The sequence below is a fragment of the Diabrotica virgifera genome, chromosome 3 (genome assembly GCF_917563875.1).
Source record: "Diabrotica virgifera virgifera chromosome 3, PGI_DIABVI_V3a".
Classification (NCBI taxonomy): Eukaryota; Metazoa; Arthropoda; class Insecta; order Coleoptera; family Chrysomelidae; genus Diabrotica; species Diabrotica virgifera.
This window is the reverse complement of record NC_065445.1, coordinates 132456690-132483907: the sequence shown is the minus strand read 5'-3', so window position 1 is coordinate 132483907 and position 27218 is coordinate 132456690. Positions and strand designations below refer to the sequence as shown.

Below are 27218 nucleotides of genomic sequence, written 5' to 3'. Positions count from 1 at the left end.
AATTTATTAGTATAGATACATTATCTTGTAGTAGGAGCTTATAAATATAGTGCTGTCGCCAGGGCGGCGCACAGTGGTTCCAAATGGTGAAAACTTGGTCATGAGGCGAAAAAAAGAGTCCCTATTTAGATGTTTTCATGCTTACAGTTGTTTTCTCATACTATCGTAGAGTCCTAATACACAGGTATGAGGATCAGACTGGATGTACTCTGGTTCACAACTCAGGAACAAGTGGGCCATGCAGTGGCGTGCTGGCCATATAAATGAAACGGTGCAATCACCGAGAGGCCGCGGCCTCTTGAGGCCGGTCAATCATTTTTCACAAAAAATTTTAGATGTAGGTAATATTTTTTTTAATTTCTAATGGAATGACAACAAAACATTAAAAAAAATAAATCTTTTTTAATTGTAAAATACAGTTTAAGTAAATGAATAAGACTGTATATATAAATGATTGCTACAGATAATATTTATTTTCATACATACAAGTATATTTATGGTTTTCCAATTTCCTTCGAACATCTAATAAATATGTACTCTGCAGCATATAAAAATGGAAAAACTTTTTGCAAAAGCGTTTTCCACAAATATGATATGACAAATATAAAACTTAATGATAAACTTATTCGCATTTTTAACAGTATCGAAATCTCTCCATAGAGATTTCGATCTCTGCATCCTAGAAATTTTGATACAATAAAAAATGGCATATCTTTAAGTGATAATGAACATGAAGTAACAAATGACAATGTTGTTGATACCGTGAAAGCTTCACCTCCGGTAGTACTAACAAGTATAAAGATTATATAGCTTGCTGTTACGCTGTTTTGCAAAAGCACAACTTATGTCATTGTGCTTATCCAAATTTAAATAATATAGTTATAAGCATTTATTAACTTTTTCATTGACTCAAGTATCTTGTCAAAGAAGCTTTTCAACATTGAAATGTATAAAAAATCGGTTAAGAAGTACTTTAACACATAATCACTTGGAAACATTTATATGCTAATGGCTATAGAAAAAGACGCTTTGTATGAGCCTAAAAATGATGTAATAATCCACGAATTTGCTCCAAAATTTACTGGTCAAAAAAATAACGTTTAGATTATTGCGTTGTATTAAAATTTACATTATTGTTAAATTAACGAATTTGTACTGTACTTGTATTTGTGCTCTCTTGTATAATTGATTTACTAAAAGTCAACTGAATACGTAATTGAAAAATTCTCAAAATTTTATTTCAAAATTCTTTTATCTTAATTACAAAAAAATCATATTTATTTATTCTGGAAATTGTGATTTCTTTCACTGCAAACAATATCGTCATACATGTGATAATAATTATTATTTGTAAGATTGCTTATTCTTAAATAAAAACACATAGCAAGTTAAAAAAAATCATTGAATGAATTAAAAGTTTTATCAAAAATGAATAACCATTTTCAATTTCGTTGCAAAACGAAAATACAGCCGAACCATATTCCAGTCCAATCAGAGAGTGCCGCAAGCACCTCTACCGGTTTCGAAACTTATTAGTCTCTCATCAGGAGGCACATATGCTGCTCTCCCTGATCCAACCAAAACAAACCCCAGCGTGCAGTACCGAATTGCAACGAACGAAATGGCATAGATGCCCTAGCGGCAACTGCTAGCAAAAGACTAAGTTTTCACTCTAATGGCATATAACATATCCCACCAGAATGAAAACAATGGGAACCTTCTCTGGTTACACCTCCGAGGCTTCTACAATTTGCAAGCCATACGGATGCTGAGACTAAGGAAGATGAGGGAATTCTACAATTTACAATTCACGTCACATCTGCTCAGCGCGGTAAAGTTCCAACGAGACTGGTTCCCTTCATACTCCACACAGAGTAAATGTAAATCAAAAATGAATAACCATTTTCAATTTCGTTGCAAAACGAAAATACAGCCGAACCATATTCCAGTCCAATCAGAGAGTGCCGCAAGCACCTCTACCGGTTTCGAAACTTATTAGTCTCTCATCAGGAGGCACATATGCTGCTCTCCCTGATCCAACCAAAACAAACCCCAGCGTGCAGTACCGAATTGCAACGAACGAAATGGCATAGATGCCCTAGCGGCAACTGCTAGCAAAAGACTAAGTTTTCACTCTAATGGCATATAACATATCCCACCAGAATGAAAACAATGGGAACCTTCTCTGGTTACACCTCCGAGGCTTCTACAATTTGCAAGCCATACGGATGCTGAGACTAAGGAAGATGAGGGAATTCTACAATTTACAATTCACGTCACATCTGCTCAGCGCGGTAAAGTTCCAACGAGACTGGTTCCCTTCATACTCCACACAGAGTAAATGTAAATCAAAAATGAATAACCATTTTCAATTTCGTTGCAAAACGAAAATACAGCCGAACCATATTCCAGTCCAATCAGAGAGTGCCGCAAGCACCTCTACCGGTTTCGAAACTTATTAGTCTCTCATCAGGAGGCACATATGCTGCTCTCCCTGATCCAACCAAAACAAACCCCAGCGTGCAGTACCGAATTGCAACGAACGAAATGGCATAGATGCCCTAGCGGCAACTGCTAGCAAAAGACTAAGTTTTCACTCTAATGGCATATAACATATCCCACCAGAATGAAAACAATGGGAACCTTCTCTGGTTACACCTCCGAGGCTTCTACAATTTGCAAGCCATACGGATGCTGAGACTAAGGAAGATGAGGGAATTCTACAATTTACAATTCACGTCACATCTGCTCAGCGCGGTAAAGTTCCAACGAGACTGGTTCCCTTCATACTCCACACAGAGTAAATGTAAATCAAAAATGAATAACCATTTTCAATTTCGTTGCAAAACGAAAATACAGCCGAACCATATTCCAGTCCAATCAGAGAGTGCCGCAAGCACCTCTACCGGTTTCGAAACTTATTAGTCTCTCATCAGGAGGCACATATGCTGCTCTCCCTGATCCAACCAAAACAAACCCCAGCGTGCAGTACCGAATTGCAACGAACGAAATGGCATAGATGCCCTAGCGGCAACTGCTAGCAAAAGACTAAGTTTTCACTCTAATGGCATATAACATATCCCACCAGAATGAAAACAATGGGAACCTTCTCTGGTTACACCTCCGAGGCTTCTACAATTTGCAAGCCATACGGATGCTGAGACTAAGGAAGATGAGGGAATTCTACAATTTACAATTCACGTCACATCTGCTCAGCGCGGTAAAGTTCCAACGAGACTGGTTCCCTTCATACTCCACACAGAGTAAATGTAAATCAAAAATGAATAACCATTTTCAATTTCGTTGCAAAACGAAAATACAGCCGAACCATATTCCAGTCCAATCAGAGAGTGCCGCAAGCACCTCTACCGGTTTCGAAACTTATTAGTCTCTCATCAGGAGGCACATATGCTGCTCTCCCTGATCCAACCAAAACAAACCCCAGCGTGCAGTACCGAATTGCAACGAACGAAATGGCATAGATGCCCTAGCGGCAACTGCTAGTGGGATATGTTATATGCCATTAGAGTGAAAACTTAGTCTTTTGCTAGCAGTTGCCGCTAGGGCATCTATGCCATTTCGTTCGTTGCAATTCGGTACTGCACGCTGGGGTTTGTTTTGGTTGGATCAGGGAGAGCAGCATATGTGCCTCCTGATGAGAGACTAATAAGTTTCGAAACCGGTAGAGGTGCTTGCGGCACTCTCTGATTGGACTGGAATATGGTTCGGCTGTATTTTCGTTTTGCAACGAAATTGAAAATGGTTATTCATTTTTGATTTACATTTACTCTGTGTGGAGTATGAAGGGAACCAGTCTCGTTGGAACTTTACCGCGCTGAGCAGATGTGACGTGAATTGTAAATTGTAGAATTCCCTCATCTTCCTTAGTCTCAGCATCCGTATGGCTTGCAAATTGTAGAAGCCTCGGAGGTGTAACCAGAGAAGGTTCCCATTGTTTTCATTCTGGTGGGATATGTTATATGCCATTAGAGTGAAAACTTAGTCTTTTGCTAGCAGTTGCCGCTAGGGCATCTATGCCATTTCGTTCGTTGCAATTCGGTACTGCACGCTGGGGTTTGTTTTGGTTGGATCAGGGAGAGCAGCATATGTGCCTCCTGATGAGAGACTAATAAGTTTCGAAACCGGTAGAGGTGCTTGCGGCACTCTCTGATTGGACTGGAATATGGTTCGGCTGTATTTTCGTTTTGCAACGAAATTGAAAATGGTTATTCATTTTTGATTTACATTTACTCTGTGTGGAGTATGAAGGGAACCAGTCTCGTTGGAACTTTACCGCGCTGAGCAGATGTGACGTGAATTGTAAATTGTAGAATTCCCTCATCTTCCTTAGTCTCAGCATCCGTATGGCTTGCAAATTGTAGAAGCCTCGGAGGTGTAACCAGAGAAGGTTCCCATTGTTTTCATTCTGGTGGGATATGTTATATGCCATTAGAGTGAAAACTTAGTCTTTTGCTAGCAGTTGCCGCTAGGGCATCTATGCCATTTCGTTCGTTGCAATTCGGTACTGCACGCTGGGGTTTGTTTTGGTTGGATCAGGGAGAGCAGCATATGTGCCTCCTGATGAGAGACTAATAAGTTTCGAAACCGGTAGAGGTGCTTGCGGCACTCTCTGATTGGACTGGAATATGGTTCGGCTGTATTTTCGTTTTGCAACGAAATTGAAAATGGTTATTCATTTTTGATTTACATTTACTCTGTGTGGAGTATGAAGGGAACCAGTCTCGTTGGAACTTTACCGCGCTGAGCAGATGTGACGTGAATTGTAAATTGTAGAATTCCCTCATCTTCCTTAGTCTCAGCATCCGTATGGCTTGCAAATTGTAGAAGCCTCGGAGGTGTAACCAGAGAAGGTTCCCATTGTTTTCATTCTGGTGGGATATGTTATATGCCATTAGAGTGAAAACTTAGTCTTTTGCTAGCAGTTGCCGCTAGGGCATCTATGCCATTTCGTTCGTTGCAATTCGGTACTGCACGCTGGGGTTTGTTTTGGTTGGATCAGGGAGAGCAGCATATGTGCCTCCTGATGAGAGACTAATAAGTTTCGAAACCGGTAGAGGTGCTTGCGGCACTCTCTGATTGGACTGGAATATGGTTCGGCTGTATTTTCGTTTTGCAACGAAATTGAAAATGGTTATTCATTTTTGATTTACATTTACTCTGTGTGGAGTATGAAGGGAACCAGTCTCGTTGGAACTTTACCGCGCTGAGCAGATGTGACGTGAATTGTAAATTGTAGAATTCCCTCATCTTCCTTAGTCTCAGCATCCGTATGGCTTGCAAATTGTAGAAGCCTCGGAGGTGTAACCAGAGAAGGTTCCCATTGTTTTCATTCTGGTGGGATATGTTATATGCCATTAGAGTGAAAACTTAGTCTCTTAAAAGTTTTATGTTTGGTTTACAAATACTGTATATTTTTGGTTTTGTTTTATGAATAACGAGTAAAAATCCTGATAATTGAAGGTAAAATAAGGATGGGAGGCTGCTTTTCTATAAAATCACCGGGCCGCTTGAAAAGTTCCAGCACGTCACTGGGGCCATGTCCGGGGCTATTTTGGCCGGCAGAGAAAGTGAAAAAAAACGCGTACTTATATTGAAAACGCTGTAAAACATTTTGTAGTTCATCAATTTTATCGCTGTAAAGCAGATTCTTCTTTTTTAAGTATATAGTAATATAATATAAGATGTAACTTAAATCAACATTTATTAACAATAAATGCCTTAAATTTGTTAATGCATAAATAGTGAAAATATACTTGAAATAATTAAAATTTTGTAAAGATGCATTCAAAAAGTACAAAATTCTGCATAATTCTGCGACTAATGTTTATTAATCTTAAAATATATAGCAAGGAGATACATAATCACTTTGGTTTAGCTGTCTATAACTGCCTATGCATTACTGGCAGTTGTTTGAATACAAAAGTGGGAAATGACGCATGTTACATGATTCTGGCGATTGTTGAGTATGTATAGGCAGTTGTACATAAGTAATAGGTTCTGAATATTGTACTTCATAAAGAAAATGTATTGGTAATCAGCAGTCTCAAAAGTCGCTTATAATATAAAATTTTAAACAAAAATGCGGCTAAAATAGAATTTTCGAATTTCGTTCGTCCATATTGGATCCGCCATTATGTTTTAAAAAAAAGTAATGTTAGATTTGTAATCAGCGACCTTAACTTACCAAATTAGACAAAAAATTTCCTTTTTGATTAATATTTTCAATTTCTTTCCGCCATATTGGATCCGCCATTTTGTTTTTCAGAAAAAATAATGCCAGATTCGTAATCAGCGATGTGAAAACCCTTAAGAACGAAACTAATTCCAAAATGTATAAACAATCGCTTTTAAAGGTTCGTGACCACGTTTTCGGCATTCGAAACCACTGTGCGGCGGTGTACAACGGCCTCCTTTATTTAGACGGACTTACCCAAGTTTTTTTATGTATTTTGACCCGTACAACACACATTTTTTGGGTGAACTTTGTCCTATTTTGTTGTAAATATTTTTGTATATTTAGTCCGTCCGCTATAACTTTTCCCATGCGTCACGATTCATTTTCAAACAAATTAAGTCAAAACATAAAGTGAAACGAACGTCGATGTGTATATACATTTTGTACACTATGTACTATATACTATATACTACACATATCGGCGTACGTTTCACTTTATGTTTTGACTTAATTTGTTTGAAAATTAATCGTGACCTGTGGGAAAAGTTATAGCGGACGAACAATAACAGTTGGTCCGGATGTCGATAAGGTTGTTAACAACAGAAAAACTTTTTTTTTTTTTTGGCTTTAATGTAAAACCCACACAGCCAGATACAAATTTTGTAAAAGAGAGGGCAAGGATTTGACACAAGGATTACACTCTTCTCGCCCAGGGGCCGATCAGGGCATTTTTTAAACGATCAAAGGTAGGCCTCGGATAGATAAGGTATATATACATTAAGGAAAGACATAAGGTAGCAGCAAAAGGTATTATTAAATTTGTATTTTTGTTATTCTGACGAAATATAACAGACAATCGTAAATTTCTTTTCTGTTTAAAGCAAGAAGATGCATTATGTTATATGGGCTTTCAATGTTCAATTTTAGAAGTTTTCTGAACAGCTCATTGGATTGAGCCCTATATTTTTGGCAATCAAAAAATATGTGGTCCAGGTCACCGATTTTATTACAAAATTCACAAAGATCACTCTCAAGTATTTTGATTTTATGTAAGTGTGCTGGATAACACGCATGACCAAACTTCATTCTACTAATAGTGGTTATGCTTTTGCGATTGTAATCGAACTTATTGTACCAAGGTTTTTTCCTCAATTTGGTTTCTATTCTGGTGTAACGTGTTGGATTTGTAAATGTGTATTCTTGCCACAAGTAGGACCATTTTCTCATCATTTTATGTTTTGATATGTTTATTTGTTCATCCGTAGTTAATTGGCAATTTATCTGTTCCCCCATTTCTATGCTTTCTTTGGCAATTTTGTCTGCAATTTCATTGTTTGTTATTCCTACGTGTGCTTTAACCCAGAAGAATTTTATAAATTTATTTTGATCTTGTAATTTTTTAATAATTGTTTGAATGTTAAAGATAATATCATTTGTTGTGTTTGAGTTGGATTTTAGAATTTTAAGAGCTGAAAGTGAATCGGAGAAGATAATGGCATTCTGTTCCTCTTCCTGTTGTACATATTCTAGTGCTTTTAGAATTGCTATTGCCTCGGCTGTGTAGATAGATGTATTTTTATGTAGCTTATAGTGTTTTTGTATACGTTTAGGTATTAAGAAGGCACAACCTGTGCCGTCAGTGTTTTTTGATCCATCAGTGTATATTATGACATAGTTTGGATGTTGGTCTAAAATTTGATTAATAACTATGTTATTAGATGATGCTAATTCAGAGTAATGGGGTATATTCACATCACATACAACAAAGTGAACAAAGTAATCGATCTCTACCTTTGTTTGTGGTTGTAGGGTCACGTTTCTTAATGCTTCACAAATAGGAGGAGAGTTCTTATGTATCCAAAAAGGCTTAGTTAAGTCGTATTCGTTTAACTTGTATATGCTACTAATGAATGGTGAATTTTTCTTTAGTGATTTAATAATCATTTTTTCAGCTAAAAATGATCTTCTCAGTTCTAATGGAGGTTCGATTGCTTCAGCTCTTAATGGTTCAACTGGTGTAGATTTCATTGCTCCCAGACATATTCTAAGTGCTTTGTTTTGTATTATGTCCAGCTTACGTAGATTGGTTTTATTGGCCGTTCCATAAAGTGTACAACCATAATCAATTATTGATCTTATGTAAGCTCTATAGAAAATTAGTGCTGTTTGAGGTTCTGCTCCCCACCAAGTTCGCATGATGGATTTTAGGAAGTTTAGTCCTTTGTTACATTTTATCTCTATTTGTTCAATGTGTGGTTTCCAGGTCAGTTTTCTGTCTAATATAACTCCTAAGTATTTGGCATTGGTATCCACTGGAAATTATATTTTATTTATTTTAATTTTCTGCATTGGTTTCACATTATGCCTGGTGAAGATAACGACTTTGGATTTTTCAGCGGAGATTTGTAGTCCTAAATCATTTATGGATCTTAAAAAGAGTTCTGTGCTGGAGTTTAAACGATTGATGCATTCATCGAGGTGTTTGCTACGTGTATAAACAACAAAATCATCGGCATATTGTATCATAGTTGCTGTAGATATGGAGGAGTGTAAATTAGTGGTATATATATTGAAGAGTAGTGGTGCAAGAACAGATCCTTGTGGCAACCCTAAATTTGCAGTTTGGTATTTCACTTGACAGCCATCACATCCTCTGAGTCCTACTTGCCTGTTTATATACAATTTGCATATGGTGTTAGCAACTTCTTGAGGTATTTGTAATTGTATCATTTTTTCCCGTAGAATGAACCAGTTGACATTGTCATATGCACCTTTAACATCTAGAAACATCGTGCTATTGTAATCATTTTCAGTTAAACATATTTGTATGTCTGTAACTAAGTGTGTCACCGCATCAATGGTGCCAAACCCTTTTTTAAAACCGTATTGTGTGGTTGGCAGAGAGCCAGTTGTGTTTAACCACCATTCCAGTCGGTTTTTAATTATTCTTTCAAAAATCTTGAGTATACATGGCATAAGTGCAATAGGTCTATATGAATCGCATAAGTGGGGTTTTTGTTTGGTTTGTGTATGGGTATTACAATAGTCTTTTTCCATTCTTCTATACATTCCCCATTAATCCAGATGTCATTTAGGATTTTGATTAGAAACATCTTGGCATTGTTTGGTAGTTGGTATATCATAGGATATCTAATATCATCATAACCAGGTGATGTATTCTTTCTATTTTTTATGTTATAGTTTAATTCTGGCAGACTGATAGGTTCACAGAAGATTTTATGATTGGTATTATTTTGTTCTTGTTTTGTGAAAATGTGTGATGTATCATTCAAGGCATTAGCTGGCGAAATTTTATCTAGAAATTGTTCTTGCCATTCATAATTCCCCGATGTATTAACTTCCCCAGATCTTCTATTCATTTTTCTGGCCTGTGTCCATATAGTTGTCAATGGTGTATTTTTATTTAAGTTTTCACACCAGTGCTGTCAATATAATTTGGCTTTATATTTTAAAAACTTCTTGGTTTTTGAATTTTCGTTTTTACATTTCATATAGTTTTCCATGGTGCTTTGATGCTTATATGTTTTGAGCATTTGTTTTCTTTTTTTAATGGCATCTTCGCAGCTTTGATCCCACCATGGTGGAAGAGAGGTTTTTTTGCTCATTTTAAAAGGTTGGTAGATGGGTATGGAGGCATTGGCTGCCTTATTTATCCCTTCAACTAATAAGTTGTACTTATGTTCTACGCTGTTGTTATTTTTATTGTGTTGTGAGAAGTATGTATCTGCAATTTCTTGATATAAGCTCCAATCTGCTTTATTTAGGTTCCATTTTGTTTTAGGTTGTATTATGATGTCTCTACTTTCCATTCCTTTATTAATTTCTATAATAATTGGAAAATGGTCTGAGCCCAGTACATCAGGAAAGGTTTCCCATGCACAATTAATTGCTATGTCTGGAGTTGCAAAAGTTAAATCCACGACTGAATTATTCCCATTATTTGTGAACCTTGTGGGGTCTCCGGTATTTAAAAGTACTAATTCTGTGTTGTCTGAAGCGGTTATTATTTGCGTGCCTTTGCTGTTATTTTTGTAAGATCCCCATGTTTGATGATGCGCATTGAAATCTCCTCCAAAAATGCTATAGACTTGGTACAGTTAAGAATTGCCTCCCAGTCTGCAACTGTTGTTCGTATATCTGGTGGGCAATATATCGAGAAACATGTTAGTGTTATTTCACTGTTGTCCAATATCTGTATTCCACACATCAAAATATTTTTGTTAAAATTTTTTGTAATTGAAATTTCTTCAAAACGAAATACATTTCTGACAAGGATTGCGACACCAGCATAACTATCATGGCGATCTTTACGTATAATTTTATAGCCTTTGAAATTATATTGTTTATTTGGCTTAAACCATGTCTCTGAAATTAAGGCAATATCGATGATATTTTCATTTAAACATTTAACTAAACTCAATTTATTAGCTACAGCCGATTGCGCATTCCATTGTAAAATCTTTATCTTATTTTTTATTTTATTAGCCATTATTTAAGTTTGTTATATTTAATAATTTTATCATATATGTAAGCTCTATCTAATCTTTCTAAATGGTTAAAAGAATCAAACTCTTTGAGTACACTTTTTAAAAAATTGAAAAACATATTAATAAATTCATCTGTGTTAGGATCAGAATCGGAACTGTGTAAAACATTTGGTGGCAGAGGGTTTTTTGGTCCAAATTGAAAAGGGAACATTTCTTCAGCTAAAGGAGATTGGGCTTTCCTCTTTTTATATTGAGAAGAAGTTTCAGGTTGACTTGGCATTACTTTTTGTGTTTGTTGTTGGATACTGGATGTGGATGGTTTGGAAATATTATGTCTGACATTGTTTTGCCTTGGAAGGGGTGGAAAACTTTCATTATTTATCGTACCTAATGCTTCAAACCTATTCGTTGTAGTAACAGCAGATGTATATGATCTTTTAAGACTGTCCTTTGCTTCCAAAAAAGTTAAATTGTTTTCTGCCATGTGTCTTTTAATTTCGTATTGTTCTTTAAATTTTGGACACTGTTTGGATATGGATTTGTGCTCAAAGTTTTTACAGTGTATACAATAACTGTCTTGCGGGTCTCTACAGTTATGATCATCGTTTTTCTCTTGTGAGCAGTTAATACATCTCGTTTTTGTACTGTTGCAATTACGAAAAATGTGTCCGTGATGCAAGCACCGGTAACATTGAACAACTCTATGCACATACGGTTCTACGGAACAAGCCACGCTCTTTATATATACATATCTAGGTAAAATATTGCCTTCAAAAGTAAGTAATACCATTTGTCTAGGTATATATGCTTTTTCTCCGTTTATATCAACCTTCCTTTTGAGTCGAGTAACTTGTGTTACTGATATATTGGATATTATATTTTCGAAAAGATATTCCTCACTGAAAGCAGTATCTACGTTTCTTATAATTGCTTTTCTTTGTAGCAGGTTATTTGGAATGTATGCTTTTAGTTGTTCCTCTTTTAAATTCTCATTCTTAACTAGATAATTTGCATATTTGGGGCTTTTAAGTTGTACTCTTACCCTATTTTTTCCTACTCGGTCGATGCTAAGAATGTTTTTAATTCCTAATTTTTTATGAAAAAGGTGACCTACCTGCATAGGGTGAATTTTTCCAATCTGCTCCTCATTTATTTTCTCAATGAATACATATACCTTATCTGTATAGAGATATCCTTTTTGTAGATTGAACAGCTTAATTTCTTTTTCTGGATCTTTGGTCTTTTCGCGTTCTTCCTCCTGGTCCATGTTTTGGGTTCCCCCTTTATCAGGGGGAGAGTTTTCATCCATTATTGTAAACTCCCACCATAAAAACACAAAACAAAAACAATAACAATAAACACCTCACAACACTGGGTTTTTTATTAATTTAGCCCGGTATTAAATTAGTTTATTATTAATTGTCACAAAAAACTTGTCTTAATCACTACTTAAGCACCTGTAATTATACGTGTACTCGATATGAATGATCGTACGAGACTGACAGAAAAACTTGCAAAATTACAAAAAGCGATTTCTTGCAAAACAAAACATTTTTTTGTATTTTTTGGCTCATTCTAAGTAAAAAATATTATTAGGAGTTTTGTCGTAGGATGCATAGTTTTCGAGATAAACGCGGTTGAATTCCAAAAAATTGATAAATTGCAATTTTTGAACCCGAATAGCTTTTGAATAAAAAATAAAATTGCAATTCTACTCACAGCATTTCATTCAAGTTAAATTATGCCGATTTTGATTTTTTGCATTGCTAAAAATTAATTTTTTTATTGTTAAACAAAACTATAAACAAATAGTGTTTTAACAATTAGCGTTTTGATGCGTGCCCAATGCATGCGTTTTAGTGCATGCTACGTAGAAATTGCCTATTTACAGGTGCTTCCACTTGTACCAACCATAAACCATAAAAATTTCCAAAAATGTATCGCAAATTTCTTCAAATGGAATTTGCGATGAAATTACATAAATACGAGAACTGGCACAATGATTATGGTGTTAAGTTATTTTTCGGATGTACCTACAATGATATTATAATTACGTATTTTTTATGGGAAATAAGCCACAATTTTACTAAAAAATGAATTTTTTAACGTTTCGAAGCCCAAATCGGGTTTCGTTGTCAAAATACAAAATACTATTGAATAATAATAATACAATGATATTATGCAAAGAATTATGTTGTATCGCAGATTATAAATGCGTTTATCTCGAAAACAGTTGAGTTTAGCGAGATGAATGTAGTATATCTTTTTTAAGTAAAAATATTAAGAGAATAAAAGTTTTGATTCAAAAAGTATGTAGAGTGGGGGATAAAAAAATTGAACGTATTAAATTAGCGCTGAAATACGTATGTGGCGCCCTCTGGGTAATACATAATTTTTGGTAGCGAATTTAGATTTCTTATCTCAAAAAACCCCCGTTTACCAAATTTAGTGTTATTATCCCATGCTTGTTAAGAGATATTCAAGAATAAATTAAATCAAAGTTTAACTTTGACACCCTGTATTTCTGTTATTATCAGCTTTCGTACTAAGGCAAGTTAACTTTAATCGACCTCTCTTAAGAAATTTAAGGTTAAGATATGGCCCATTCTTTACCAAACACCATGTATACTTTTGTCATTCGTAATGATAAAGTTATTAGTTTTAGAGATATCTGAAGTTACAAACGTAATAAGACCTTTCTTGTATACTCCATCTTTCAGCAATTAATTAGCAATAAAATATGCCGCCGGAAGCGACCTTCCATCTACTTTCGTTCCTGAGATATGAGTGTTGGGTAGTAGCTTAAGTATTAAACCGCAGGCGCAGTAGCCATTGTTGCTCGTTATAGTCTGGGCTGATTATCGGAGAATAGGCTATTTTTGGGAAAAGTTATTTACCAGCAATTTTATTGCTGGAATCGAATTATAAGATCCTATATATTAATATTATAGGTATGCAAAGTCCTCAGATAGTGTGCTACTTTTTTTATAAACAAAATGGCGCCCGAAAATCGTGTTTTTTTCAATTATTGCTCTAGAACTCCGAAGATTTTAACTTTACAACAAAAACACTCAAATAAAAATTCACCGTGATTAAATTCTGCATAGAGACGTGTTTTTCCCGATCTGCTCCGACGAAAATTTTCCTCGGAAAATGCGGGTTATCCCAACAAAATCTTTAATTTTCAAATAAAGTTTTAGATAAGTAATTATTTACCAATAATTAAATAATTTGGTGACTTAAAAGCCTTCTTGGTTTAGACTATAGTTCCAGAAGCTGGTGAAAATTAAACGAACATTTTAGCAACAATTCAATTGTTAATTAATAATTTACGGTCGCAATAATAACCAAAATAAATATGATACACTGATCAAACTTTGAAATCTTATAAAGATGAGATGCCTATTTAACATTTTGTCGACAAAATATAAATTTTTTATTTTTTTGCATAATCTTTAAATGTTTAAAAAAAATAGTTATAAACAAATTAACGTTTCTCAGAAAGTTTATAATTTTAAAAAATAGCTAAAATGCGCATTTCAAATATCTCGAAAATAAATGCTTTAAAACTTTTTTGCAACCATTTGCAAAAAAGTTATGAAACAGCAAAGTAAACATACGATTACTACGGTGTTAATAATTTTTTTTTAATTCTTTCAAAGCGTAGAAGTGAGTTTAAAGTACAAGCGTTGACTGATAAATTTACTGGAAGATACGAAACTAAATGAGCGTTTATGTACGACACCAGTGGTTTTAGAAATAGATGGCGTTAGCAGCTTTCTAGGTGCGAGATTGAATTTACCTGAGACAACGATGAGACGTATTCAGGTAGCTTTGGTTATCGGAATTTGGGGTCGGTCGGGTCGATCGGATTATAATAAAAATTATTTAATTCTTTTGATGCATTTAAATTTGAGTTCTCATTCAACGATAACAATGTCAATCTTTAAAATAATTATTGGAGTGTACCTATGTATTACTTTCTAAACTCGTTTTTAAATTAGCAAGAATAATTTTGTAGTTGTAATTTGTCTTCTAATTTGAATTCTTGAAACAAATCATTAAATATTATAAAGTTTATTTAATAATTTTATATAATATATATAATAATATAATTTATTTAATAAAAAAATTATTTAACGAGAAAAATACTCACTGGGTGATTTTAGATATTGTACATTTCTTATTTGCCTCATAATCTCGATAAAAAATAGGTAGTTATTTTCGTTAATTACAGTCTCTTCTGATAATTGTATATTTTGTTTGGAGATATTGCAAACGTATTTACTTAAATGAAATTGACTTAGTAACCCGCTCGGCCACTTTAAACTCTTCGGGAGAAAAAGGGTAAGGACTCATGAATTGTTGCAATCGCGATTTCCAACAATTTCTTCCAAGTTTTTTCGTGCCGTCAATATTTTCCGAGTTAGGGGAAAAATAGTGACTAAGTATTGAATTATTTATTATTAACTTTACTTCTTAAAGGTGCCGTGTATTTCTGCGTAGGCGTCCACTGTGCATTGTATTGTCAGGTGAGATATTAGATAGTCACGATTACATTATTCTATTACGAGTAATTTCATTAATATCATTTGGCGAATATTACCCAGCCATGACATCTTTTTCTAGACCTCTCTTACCCTCTATATTTCTTTCGAGTTCCAGTTGCCGACAACTATATCGTTCTCCTCGCAATATGTCCCTAAGTATGTCCATGATATTTTAAGCATTCGGTGCAGGCACCTTATTTCAAAGACTTCAAGTTTGTTAGTGGAGCTGGTCTTTATTATCCATGCTTTTATTACATACAAGAGAACAAGCCAAACGTAACACTTTAGCGTATTGTACAGTAGAAAAAATGAAAGAATGAACCCATGAACGAACATATAAAAAACACGCTGTATTTTCCTGTCACCGTGTCAAAAAATTGGCCAGCACAGGTACATGTAATAATTATTAATACATGTACTTGCGCTGGGCAATTTTCTTTGCGACATGTTGACAGGAAAATACAGCGTGTTTTATATGTTCGTTCATGGGTATTCTTTGATTTTTCCGACTGTATCTCAGGTTGAAACCCAAATTTCAGTGAACAGTCATAAGAGTCTGGACGTCGACATCCCATTGTTTATGAGAGATATTTTTCATTAAGTTAAGCCCGTTTGAGGTGACAGTCGGAATGAGTGTATATTGTCTTACCAAGATAGACGATTATCCAGTTTTATTCCCAAGAAGTTAATCAATTCTGAATAATTTATTGTAAACTCTTTAGGAACTACTTATTAACTTTTGCTCTCAGAACGAATTTCGAATAAACAATACGTTCTTCAGACACAAAGATCAAGAAAAATATACATTCAAAAATACAAGAGCACACATATCCGATATTGATTATATGTATATTGACAAACAGAAACATCCATCATTCTCAAGTACTAGACATAAGATGTTTAAGTGCAGCTAATATCGGAAGTGATCACAACCTAGTACTTGGAAAAATCAGAATACATCTACAAAAAACAGGAAAAAAGACCCTATTGAATGTGAGACAAGAATAAAAGTAGAACAGCTACAAGACTTGTCAACACGAGATCTATACCAGACAAGACTGCAAAAAGTACTGAACGAAAACTACATAACACCAGATGAAGACATAGAAGAAAGTTGAAGGAAGATTAGAGATAATATCAAAATGGCAGCAACGGACGCACTTGGAGAACTTAAGATAAGTAAACATATACGAAAGAAAAGGAGAACACCCCATGGATCTGTGAAGAAATAAAAATAAAATGCCAAGAAAAAAAGAAAATCCAGCTAGAATACAAATTCAAAAGAACGAGACAAACATATGTGAAGGATCTAAAAGAGTTCGAAATGAGTTAAACTCAATAGTAAGAAGGAAGAAAACAGAACATTGGTAAGCATTTTCAAAAGAGATGGATCACGACTTATACGGGATGCAAAAGGAAATGTGGAAAATGATAAGAGGTCAAACAGCAGAGATGAAGGAATTGATAGAAGTAAAACATATTGATACAAATACATGGACAACTTAACTAGAAAACCTGTATCAAACAGCTAATCATGAAGAACTGGAAAACCAGGATTAGAATCGGATGAGCAAACAGAAATTAAAGAGGAAGATATAACGAACGCCTTAAAACAGATGAAAAATCGAAAAGCACCAGGGAAAGATGGAATAGCTAATGAACTTTTAAAATACGGAGGAGAGAGACGTCACAAAGAACTGAATATCCTGATAAGTAAAATAATAAATACAGGAAGAATTCCAGAAGAATGGAATACCACTCAGATGATAGCGTTATTAAGAAAAGTGATAGGGCAGACCCCAGTAATTTTAGAGGGATAAATTTACGGAGCACTATACTGAAACTCCCAACAAAAATACTGATGAAGACAATAATGGCGTGCATAAATACATCGGTTGAACAACAAGGATTTAGAAGGGGAAGATCATAACGATGCTGTTTTTGTGATAAGACAAATAGCGGAGAAATCATTAGAGTATAACAAGCGAGGGTTTTTCTGTTTTATATACCTAGAGAAAGCGTTTGATAGAATACAATTAAAAGACGTGATACACCTACTATATGACAAAAATTTACCACTGGATATTATAAAACTGATAGAAAACATTTATGTACGAAATAAAATAGAAATGAAAGTCAATGGAATAATAACAGAACCCATTTTATAGAAGCAAACACAGGAATCAAGCAAGGAGATTCACTAATCCCTCTACTTTTTAACATAACGCTGGATGCAATAATAAAACAAGTGAAGAAAAAAAGAGGGTAAAAAATGGGCGATAAAGAGATAACAATACTCTGTTACGCTGATGACACCGTGTTAGTAGCAGAGTGCAAAGACGACCTACAAAGATTACTGCACGAATTCAACATTAACGCAAAAGAAATGAATATGAAAATATCAGCTTAAAAAACAAAAAGCTTAGTAATATCCAAAGAACCAATAAGATGCAAATTGGACTTAGACAATAAAAGTAAATACCTGGGAATTAATCTATCAGCCGACAATAATATCGAAGAAGAGGTTAAAGACTAATAATTAAAGCCAGTAGAACGACCGGATGCCTAAACGACACAATTTGGAAAAACAAATACCTTAGAGTGGAAACAAAGGACCGAATATATAAGTCATTTGACTGAAGTTATTAGACCAGTTATGACTTACACTGCCTAAACAAGATCAGATGCAAGCAAAATACAAAGACGTCTGGATACCAACAAAATGAAGATCTTAAGAAGGATTGCTGGAAAAGGACTACGGGACAGGGTAAAAAGTGAGGAAATCAGATGCATATGTGGGGTAGACAATATAAATACCTGGGTAAAGAATAGAAAAGAAGAGTGGAATCAACACATAAGCAGGATGTCTGAATCAAGGATAGTAAGAATAGCCAAGGACAAGTCACCGTTAGGCCGAAGAAGTATAGGACACCCAAGGAAAAGATGGAATGACAATTTAGGGACAGAATGAAAGGCACCGTTGAAGAAAAACAGGCAGTACTGAAATTCAGTAAAGAAATTCTTTAGGTAGATTTTTGGTAGTATAATGTGCTTCTTTGGAGTTTTACTGAAGATTATGGTTTTCGTTTTAGTGGGAGAAAATTCTAGGCCAGTAGTGTTTGACCAATTCTCTAATTTCTAAATGACTAGTGGGTTAAGTGATTTAGCGATGTCATTGATGGCAATAAGGAAAAGTGCAACGAGTAGACCATTGAGGAATGTCGTTTAATTGGATTTTTGAGTCTAAAAGAACGTTATTTATTCGAATAAGTTTCGTCTATATAGGAAATTATTAATAAATTTTATATTTCCTGGAATTGACCAATTTAATAGAATTTTTATATCTAATCCCCAAATGGCACGCGTTATAAAATATAATAAAAGATAGCCATAAGCCAAACATAATTTATCACATCCAAATGACTCATGAATTATAGATTCAATATCCACTAGGTTGTCTAATGTAGATGTGGACTTTCTAAATCCACTTTGTATGAGGCTAGGTAGCTATAATATCAATAAGTCTAATACTATCTAGTATCTATCAAGTGGATAAACTGATTAATTTTTTTTTTGTGAATTTGATGGCCTTGGCCAAGCCAATTAGCCAGACATTTTGTTATTTTACAAACAAACAAATTTGATTTTTTAATCAGAGGAATTTTTTCTGTACTTACTAACTCGAAATACATAACAAACTAACATTATTATCTACAATAATTATTATCTAAATAATACTCTGTTTTGTTGTTCATTTTTTTTTGTAAATTTTAATTTTTTTTTGTATTTTTTGTTGTATTTTTTTTGTATTGTTAATTTGTTTTTTATTATTTTTTTTAATTTTTTTACTGTTATTTTTTATTAATTGTAGCAAGTTTTGTTCCATTGAGTTTTTTCACTAAGCTAATACTTTTCGAGTTATTTGAGAGTGAATATGTTCGTTTTTTAACAAAAAAAAAACACGTTTTTAGACGGTTTTACGCAAATAACACAATAAACAAGTATTTTATCGAAAAGAGTATTCAATAAAAATATACTTTATAAAAAATTTAAAAAAAAATGTCTGTATAAAGTCTTTATACTCAGTAGAAGCAGAGTTGTAACTAAAAAAGTAAGTTCTTATTCGTCAAATTCCAAATCGAATATTTCAACGTGAAATAACCAAAAAATAAAGCACATTTCTGGGAAAACTCATCGCAACTTTTTTAAAGTGTTTAAAAAAGCTTTGTTTTTGTTTTTAAAAAAGTTTCTAGCATTAAAGTAAGCACGTTACGCTGAAAATAAAGTTGGTCTTTTTTGGTAAAAGATAGTTTTAAAAAAGCGTGAAAATCACCCTCTAAAAAGGAACTTGCATAACATTTTTATTTCGAAAGAGATGCTATAAATTTGCTAACTCATCGCAACTTTTTAAAAGTGTTTAAAAAGCTTTGTTTTTGTTTTTAAAAATGTTTCTAGCATTAAAGTAAGCACGTTACGCTGAAAATAAAGTTGGTCCTTTTTTGTAAAAATAGTTTTAAAAAAGCGTGAAAATCACCCTCTAAAAGGGAACTTGCATAAAATTTTTATTTCGAAAGAGATGCTATAAATTTGCTATAAATCACAACAGAACACGATTTAAAAAGAAAAAAAGTAGTTTGTGTTTTTCGTTTGGCCCCTCAAGACGAATAAAATCAAATTATTGTTACCGCTTCACAAGTGACTTTACTTATGTATTGTTTATAATACATATGATCTGTAAGTTTAATCGTAAATTTAGTTTTACAGTATTTTTTTTATTTTGAAAAAAAAATCCTTATTTTTAAATAATTTTTTAATTATCAGTGAGACGAAATATCCCAAAGTGGTTTTGGTTTTCTGAATATTTTGTTTTACTGTAATACAAAAATTGGTTAAGATATGGCTGTTCCGAATTTGCATATACTCGTGTTTAGTGACTCATTGAAGTCCTTTCAACTACAGCCTTTCAAAAATAAGCACTTTGAACCGATGAAACTTACAGATCCTCTATAATAAGCATACATACGTAAAGTAACTTATGAAGCGCTACTGATTAATTTCATTTGAGATGCTAATTAGGAGGTGATTTTTAGATTTTTTTACAAAAAAGGGATCAACTTTATTTTGTGCCCAACTTGTTTACTTCTGATACTAGAAACTAAAAAAAAAATAAAGCTGTTTTTAAACTTTTTAAAAAAGTTATGATGAGTTTTCCCCGAAAAGTTCTTAATTTTTTGGTTATTTCATGTAGAAATATTCAATTTTGAATTTGACAAATAATAAGAACCTACTTTTCATTAGCTACAACTCTGCTTTTACTGGGTCTACGACTTCATAATATGTCATATTTATATAAAACATTTTTTTCACTTTTTGATAAGCTGTATTTTTGCTATGAATGTTTTTTTGGTGAAATACTTCCTTTTTTAGTTATTTGCGAAAATCCGTCTAAAAACGTATTATTTTTTGAGAAATGAATATATTCACTCGCAAATAACTCGAAAAGTATTTACTTGTGAGGTCAAGACTAGTGAAAAAAACTCTATAGTCAATTTATACTTCCAACATTTTCGCAGAAACAAAAATAAAAAAAAATAATACAGATTAATATGATAGTGACTGCTGCGTTAAAATTTTGAATACGGGCCATGCAAAATAACCGCGTGTTCTTGGCTAGTTCCTTGAGTAGGGGTAATTTTACACTTCCCTCTAAGGCTAGTTCCAACAAATTTAAGCTAGGCGCGCCACTATACAGGCAGGTTTTAAAGACAACAAAATAATGCATAGGCTTTCGTATCTTTCCGTATTTATCAATCAACGGTACAAGCTAATTATTTATAAAACAATATCGATTATCAGCTTAATGGTTATATTTTAATTAAAGATTATAAATATATTTTTTTGTAATTTACACGCGCGAAAGTAGAATAATACAGTACCGTAGCTACCCGCCCACATACACAACTCACGCGAGTTTAAGCGTGTCAGTCGCTTCGAGTGAACATTTTATCTCCGGCTCTGTATCAAGCCTACTTTCGCGCTAAAAATTACAAAAAAAAGTATTTTTAATCTTTGATTAAAATATAACCACTGCACTAATTTTTGACATTTTTTGTGAGTAATTAGATTGTACCATAGACTCACTTTTAAGCTTTGAAACAATTAAAACAAATTATAAACAATGGATATATCGTATATTTATTTTGCTGTTTCCCAACTTTTTTGCAAATGGTTGGAAAATTTTTTTAAAGCATTCATTTTCAAGACCTATGAAATACGCATTTTAAGTATTTTTTAAAATTAGAATATAATAAGCAATTTCTAAGAAATGTTAATTTGTTTATAACAATTTTTTTTAAACATTTAAAGATTATGCAAAAAATGAAAAATTTATATTTTGTCGACAAAATATTAAATAGGCATCACACCTTTATCATCTTTTTAAGTTTGATCAATGTCTAATGATTATTTTGGTTGTTATTGCGACTGTAAATTGTTAATTAACAACTGAATTGTTGCTAAAATATTCGTTTCATTTTAACCGGCTTCTGAATTTATAATCTATACCAAGAAAGCTTTTATTTCACTAAGCTATATAATTATTGATAAATATTTACTGGCCCAAAAAATTTATTTGAAAATTCGAGATTTTGTTGGGAAAACCCACATTTTTCGAGGAAAATTTTCGTCGGAGCAAATCGGGAAAAACATGCCTCTATGTAGAATTAAATTGGGGTGAATTTTTATTTGAGTATTTTCGGTGTAAAGTTAAAATCTTCGGAGTTATAGAGCAATAATTGAAAAAAATACGATTTGTCGGCGCCATTTTGTTTATAAAAAAAGTAGCACACTATCTGTGGACTTTGCATACCTATATTAATAATATATAGCATCTTATAATTCGATTAAAGCAATAAAATTGCTGGTAAATAACCTTTCTTTGTACTTTACTAATTAGACCAACGTATTATAACTATTTTTTTTTCAAATTTTAAAGATTATGCAAAGAAAAAGAAAAATTTATATTTTGTCGATAAAATATTGAACAAGCATCTCGTCTTTATAATCTTTATAAGTTTGATCAATATATCATGATTATTTTGGTTATTATTGCGATCGTAAATTGTTAATTAACAATTGAATTGTTGCTAAAATATTCGTTTAATTTTCACCGGCTTCTGGAATTACAATCTATACCAAGAAATCTTTGATGTCACTAAGTTATTTAATTATTGATTAATAATTACTTACCTAAAACTTTATTTGAAAATTATAGTTTTTGTTAGGAAAACCCGCATTTTCCCAGGAAAATTTTCGTCGGAGCAAATCGTGAAAAACATATCTCTATGCATAATTTAATTGCGGTAAATTTTTATTTGGGTGTTTTTGTTGTAAAGTTAAAATCTTCGGAGTTATAGAGCAATAATTGAAAAAAATACGATTTGTCGGCGCCATTTTGTTTATAAAAAAAGTAGCACACTATCTGCGGACTTTGCATACCTATATTATTAATATATAGGATCTTATAATTCGATTCCAGCAATAAAATAACTTTTCCATGAATTTTGCTAATTAGCCCAGAGTATTAGGCGATGAAGCAAACAATTCATTTTGACGTAGATTTGCAGCAATTAATTAGCAAAAAATACCCACTTAGTTTTAGGTCTTTAAGCTGGTTATTTTCACTTTTTGTGAAATTCATGGGATAAGAATAACGATAGGGCTGGAGGGAGTGAGTTTGTAACTTCTTTGTATCTCTCAGCAATTAATTAGCAATAAAATATGCCACCGAGAGCGACCCTCTATCTACACTCACCGGCACAAAAAACCGCCACCCCAAAAAATGGGTCATGTTTAATGTCTTGTATTTCCTAAACCTGATGTCCGATTTAAGTAATTTTTTTAATATGTTATAGCCTTATTCTTTATCAATATCGCTGTAATAATATTGTTGCTAGACAGGTACATTGTCATTGTATACAGGGTGTACGAATCAAACTGTGTTTTTTTCTCAAATTTTGGAACACCCTGTGGAATGTTCTAGCTTTTATAGAATACTGAAATTAAAACCCAACTATAGCTTCAGATTTTCTTAACATTCTGTTTTTTGACTCATTCGCCTATGTTAAATAATAAAAAAGTTAGTCACTTTAACAACTACCCCTGTTTTTCGTCAATATAGGGCGTTTTTAAATAAGTACGCCAAACTTTAAGTCTTAACTTTAATTCTGCATGATAAAATAATGACAGTTTGCTTTATAAACGTATGCCCGCAAATGCTTTGTTTCCGAGATAGGGGGTGTTGAAATTGTTCTTACAAACTGACGATTTATTTATTGCTCTAAAACGGTTTGTGATATGCAAATGAAATTTGGTAGATTTTAAGAGGAAGTTATTGCGCATTTTTTGGCATACAATTAAGAATTTTATATTCACCATTGACGTGCATACGGGATATATCTAAAAATTTTATACCCGTATGCACGCCAATGGTAAATATAAAATTCTTAATTGTATGAAAAAAAATGCGCAATATGTACCTCTTAAAATCTACCAAATTTCATTCGCATATAATAAACCGTTTTAGAACAATAAATAAATCGTCAGTTTGTAAGAACAATTTCAACACCCCCTATCTCGGAAACGAAGCATTTACGGGCATACGTTTATAAAGCAAACTGTCATTATTTTATCATGCAGAATTACCCCTTAAAGATTGCCGTACTTATTTAAAAACCTCCTGTATTGACGAAAAACAGGGGTAGTTGTTAAAGTGCCTAACTGTTTTATTATCCAATATAAGCGAATAAAACAAAAAACATACTGTTAAGAAAACCTGAGGCTATAGTTGGGTTTTAATTTTGGTATTTTATAAAAGCTAGAACATTCCACAGGGTGTTCCAAAATTTAAAAAAAATCACAGTTTGATTCGTACACCCTGTATACCATGACAATGTGCCTGTCTAGCAACAATATTATTACAGAAATATTTTTAAAGAATAAAGCTATAACATATTAATAGAATTACTTAAATCGGACATCAGGTTTAGGAAATACAAGACATTAAAAATTACCCATTTTTGGGGTGGCGGTTATTTGTGCCGGTGAGTGTATTTTCGTTCCTGAAATATGAGTGTTGGGTACTCTGTAGCTTAATATTAACGTATTAGGCGAGCGGCACACCCCTAATATGAGGCTTAGAAATCGAAAAAGCGACTTTGATAGGTGAATGGCAAATTTTGTCATTTTTATAGGTGGCTGAATTTGAATATGAAGTTTATTTTTATCTAGAAATTGGTGGAACATGTTCAAAAATCAAATTTTAAGCAATATTGCCAAAAATTTAGTTTTGATGATTTTTCAACTTTAACTCGCTGTATCTTTGGTCTCGGTAAACACTTCCGTTTGAATATTTTACTTTATTATCTTTAAAGTATTTAGATAATAATGACATTTATCCGAAATGTTTAAAAAAAATTAAAAGCTGAGTTGATAATTTTTGAACATTTTGTCGTCAGATTTCATTTCGTTCGTTTCATGTTTACCTAAAAAAGTTGAGTGACAAACTTTTTAGTTTATAATTTTAACCAACACAGCATCAAAACATAACTCATGATGAAGTTTTCTGGAAAATTTCAAGCCAAAATATGCAACAGGAAAAAGTTATGTGACTTTATAGACGAGTGCCACTTCCCGAGTCACCGAATGATTGCCGGTATAAGCAATCCTCCACTTATTGACCAACGGCTTCGAGCGGATGAGTTGGTGAGTGGTAGGGCACGCTGTTGTCCTGAGACCGAGAAATCGGTCTCAAAGGCGGAGGAACCAGGCAATGGTCAACGGCATCAGGATGTAGAAGGCCAGGAGAAACCACTACATTAAAGATCCTTGTGGATATCTCTAGTACAGCTTCCCATGACAGATAAGGAAACTATACATACATTTAATGATCATAGACTTCGGAATCCAAGATCCGGCAGGGGAGGAAGATCACAACCAGACCACGGGGCCTCTCAGGTCGTCAACACGCGAAAACCCCGTGTCGTGGAAATCCACAAGATAGCTACGTGGAACGTAACAACTATGTTTAAAGGTGCGAAATTACAATTACAGACTAGACATTCCTATCCTAGGTATATGCAAGACGAAATGGCTAGGGTCAAACATATTTGAGAGTAATGGATACATTGTATACCACTCGGGAAAGGCAGAAGGACCCAGACGTAACGGAGTCGCAATCATTGTCAAAGAATAAATTCGTAACTGTATCCGAAATTTCGTCCACTTCAATGATCGTATCATGATGATTCAGTTGCAAAATAAACTACTGAATATTAATATAATACAAGTCTATGCACCAACAGCTGACAAACCAGATGAAGAAATTGAGCAATTCTACAGCCAAATTAAACAAATTCTCCGGAGCACAAAAAACATGAAGCTACAATTATTATGGGAGACTTCAACTCAAAAGTTGGTGCCGAAATCACACAAGATATAACTGGAAAGTATGGACTTGGAGAAAGGAACGAAAGAGGGTAAAGACTAATACAGTTCTGCCAAGCAGAGAAATGCATTATAGCAAATACTTTGTTTCAGCCACCTAAAAGACGACTATATACCAGGAAATCTCCAGCTGATCAAGAGGGAAAAATAGTCAGAAATCAAATTGACTACGTTATCATTAATAGAAGGTTTAGAAACAGTATTACATCTGCAAAAACATACCCAAGTGCAGACGCAGCAACTAACCATAATCTGCTCTGTGCTGGATTCAAACTAAAAATAATAAAAGCCCCCACAACGCAGAAGAAACCTAATACTCGACTCCTAAGAAATGCCGTAATATCAGATGAGTTCGGAAATAAGATAAATCGTGAGATTAAAAAACAGTTAGAAAGATCTGAACAAGAAAATATCGGTCAAAATCTAGATATCATGAATTCCGTCATGGTCACCATAGCAAACGAAGTTTTGAAACCAGAAAAAGACCCAATAAAGAAAAAGGATTGGATGACCGATAAAATACTACTAGACCTTATTCAACAAAGAAGAAATTGGAAAAACAAAGACGAAATTCGGTATAGAGAGACATATCGACAACTAAGATACGAGGTTAAGTGAGCAAAAGAGGACTGGATGGAACAAAGATGTCGTGAAATGGAAGAACTACAAAGAAAACATGACGAGTTTAATATACATAAAAAGCTTAAAAAAATTACCTACACTCAGAGAAAAAGAACTCTTCACTTTACGAGAAACTCCAAAGGTAAAATAATTCTCGACTTGGATGAAAAAAAGGAAGAATGGACTAACTATATAAAAGAGCTCTTCCTGGATACGAGGCCACCACTTAACACCACAAACTATACGAATACTGGTCCTAGTATTTTAAAAGCGGAAGTAGAGAAAGCCATCAAACAGAGCAAAAATGGGAAATCTCCAGGCCCTGACCAAATACCATCAGACTGGGTCAAACTTCTGGATGACGACGATGTCTCACAACTAACAAACATTTATAACCATATATACGAGACTGGCATGAAGCCACAAATATGGTTACAGTTTACATTTATTCCACTCCCAAAAAAACCTAATACATCATCATGTAAAGAATTTAGACTAATTAGTCTCATGAGCCACTCTCTCAATCTACTTCTTAAGATAATAATTCTTAATAGAATCAAGCAGAAATGTGAAGAGACAATGGGAAACAAACAATTCGGTTTCAGAGAAGGATTGGGAACAAGGAAAGCTTTGTTCTTAATGTTAACATTACTTCAAAGATCATTGGAAGTACAGAAACTAATTTACGTCTGCTTTATAGATTTTGAGAAATCGTTTGATAGAGTTCAACATGATAGGTTGTTTGAATATCTAGAAATGATTGGAATAGATGATAAAGATCTGAGACTTTTACAACATCTATATTGGAATCAAGAAGCTTCTATTCTGGTAGACGGCAAA

At 33.6% G+C, this 27218-nt stretch overlaps 1 protein-coding gene across 2 annotated transcripts in view; it reads right to left on the bottom strand.

Annotated features, from left to right (window-relative positions):
* The window catches only part of LOC114340546 (glutamyl aminopeptidase-like), a 278341-nt gene that overhangs the window by 190824 nt on the left and 60299 nt on the right, over positions 1 to 27218 (bottom strand). The window lies entirely within an intron of this gene.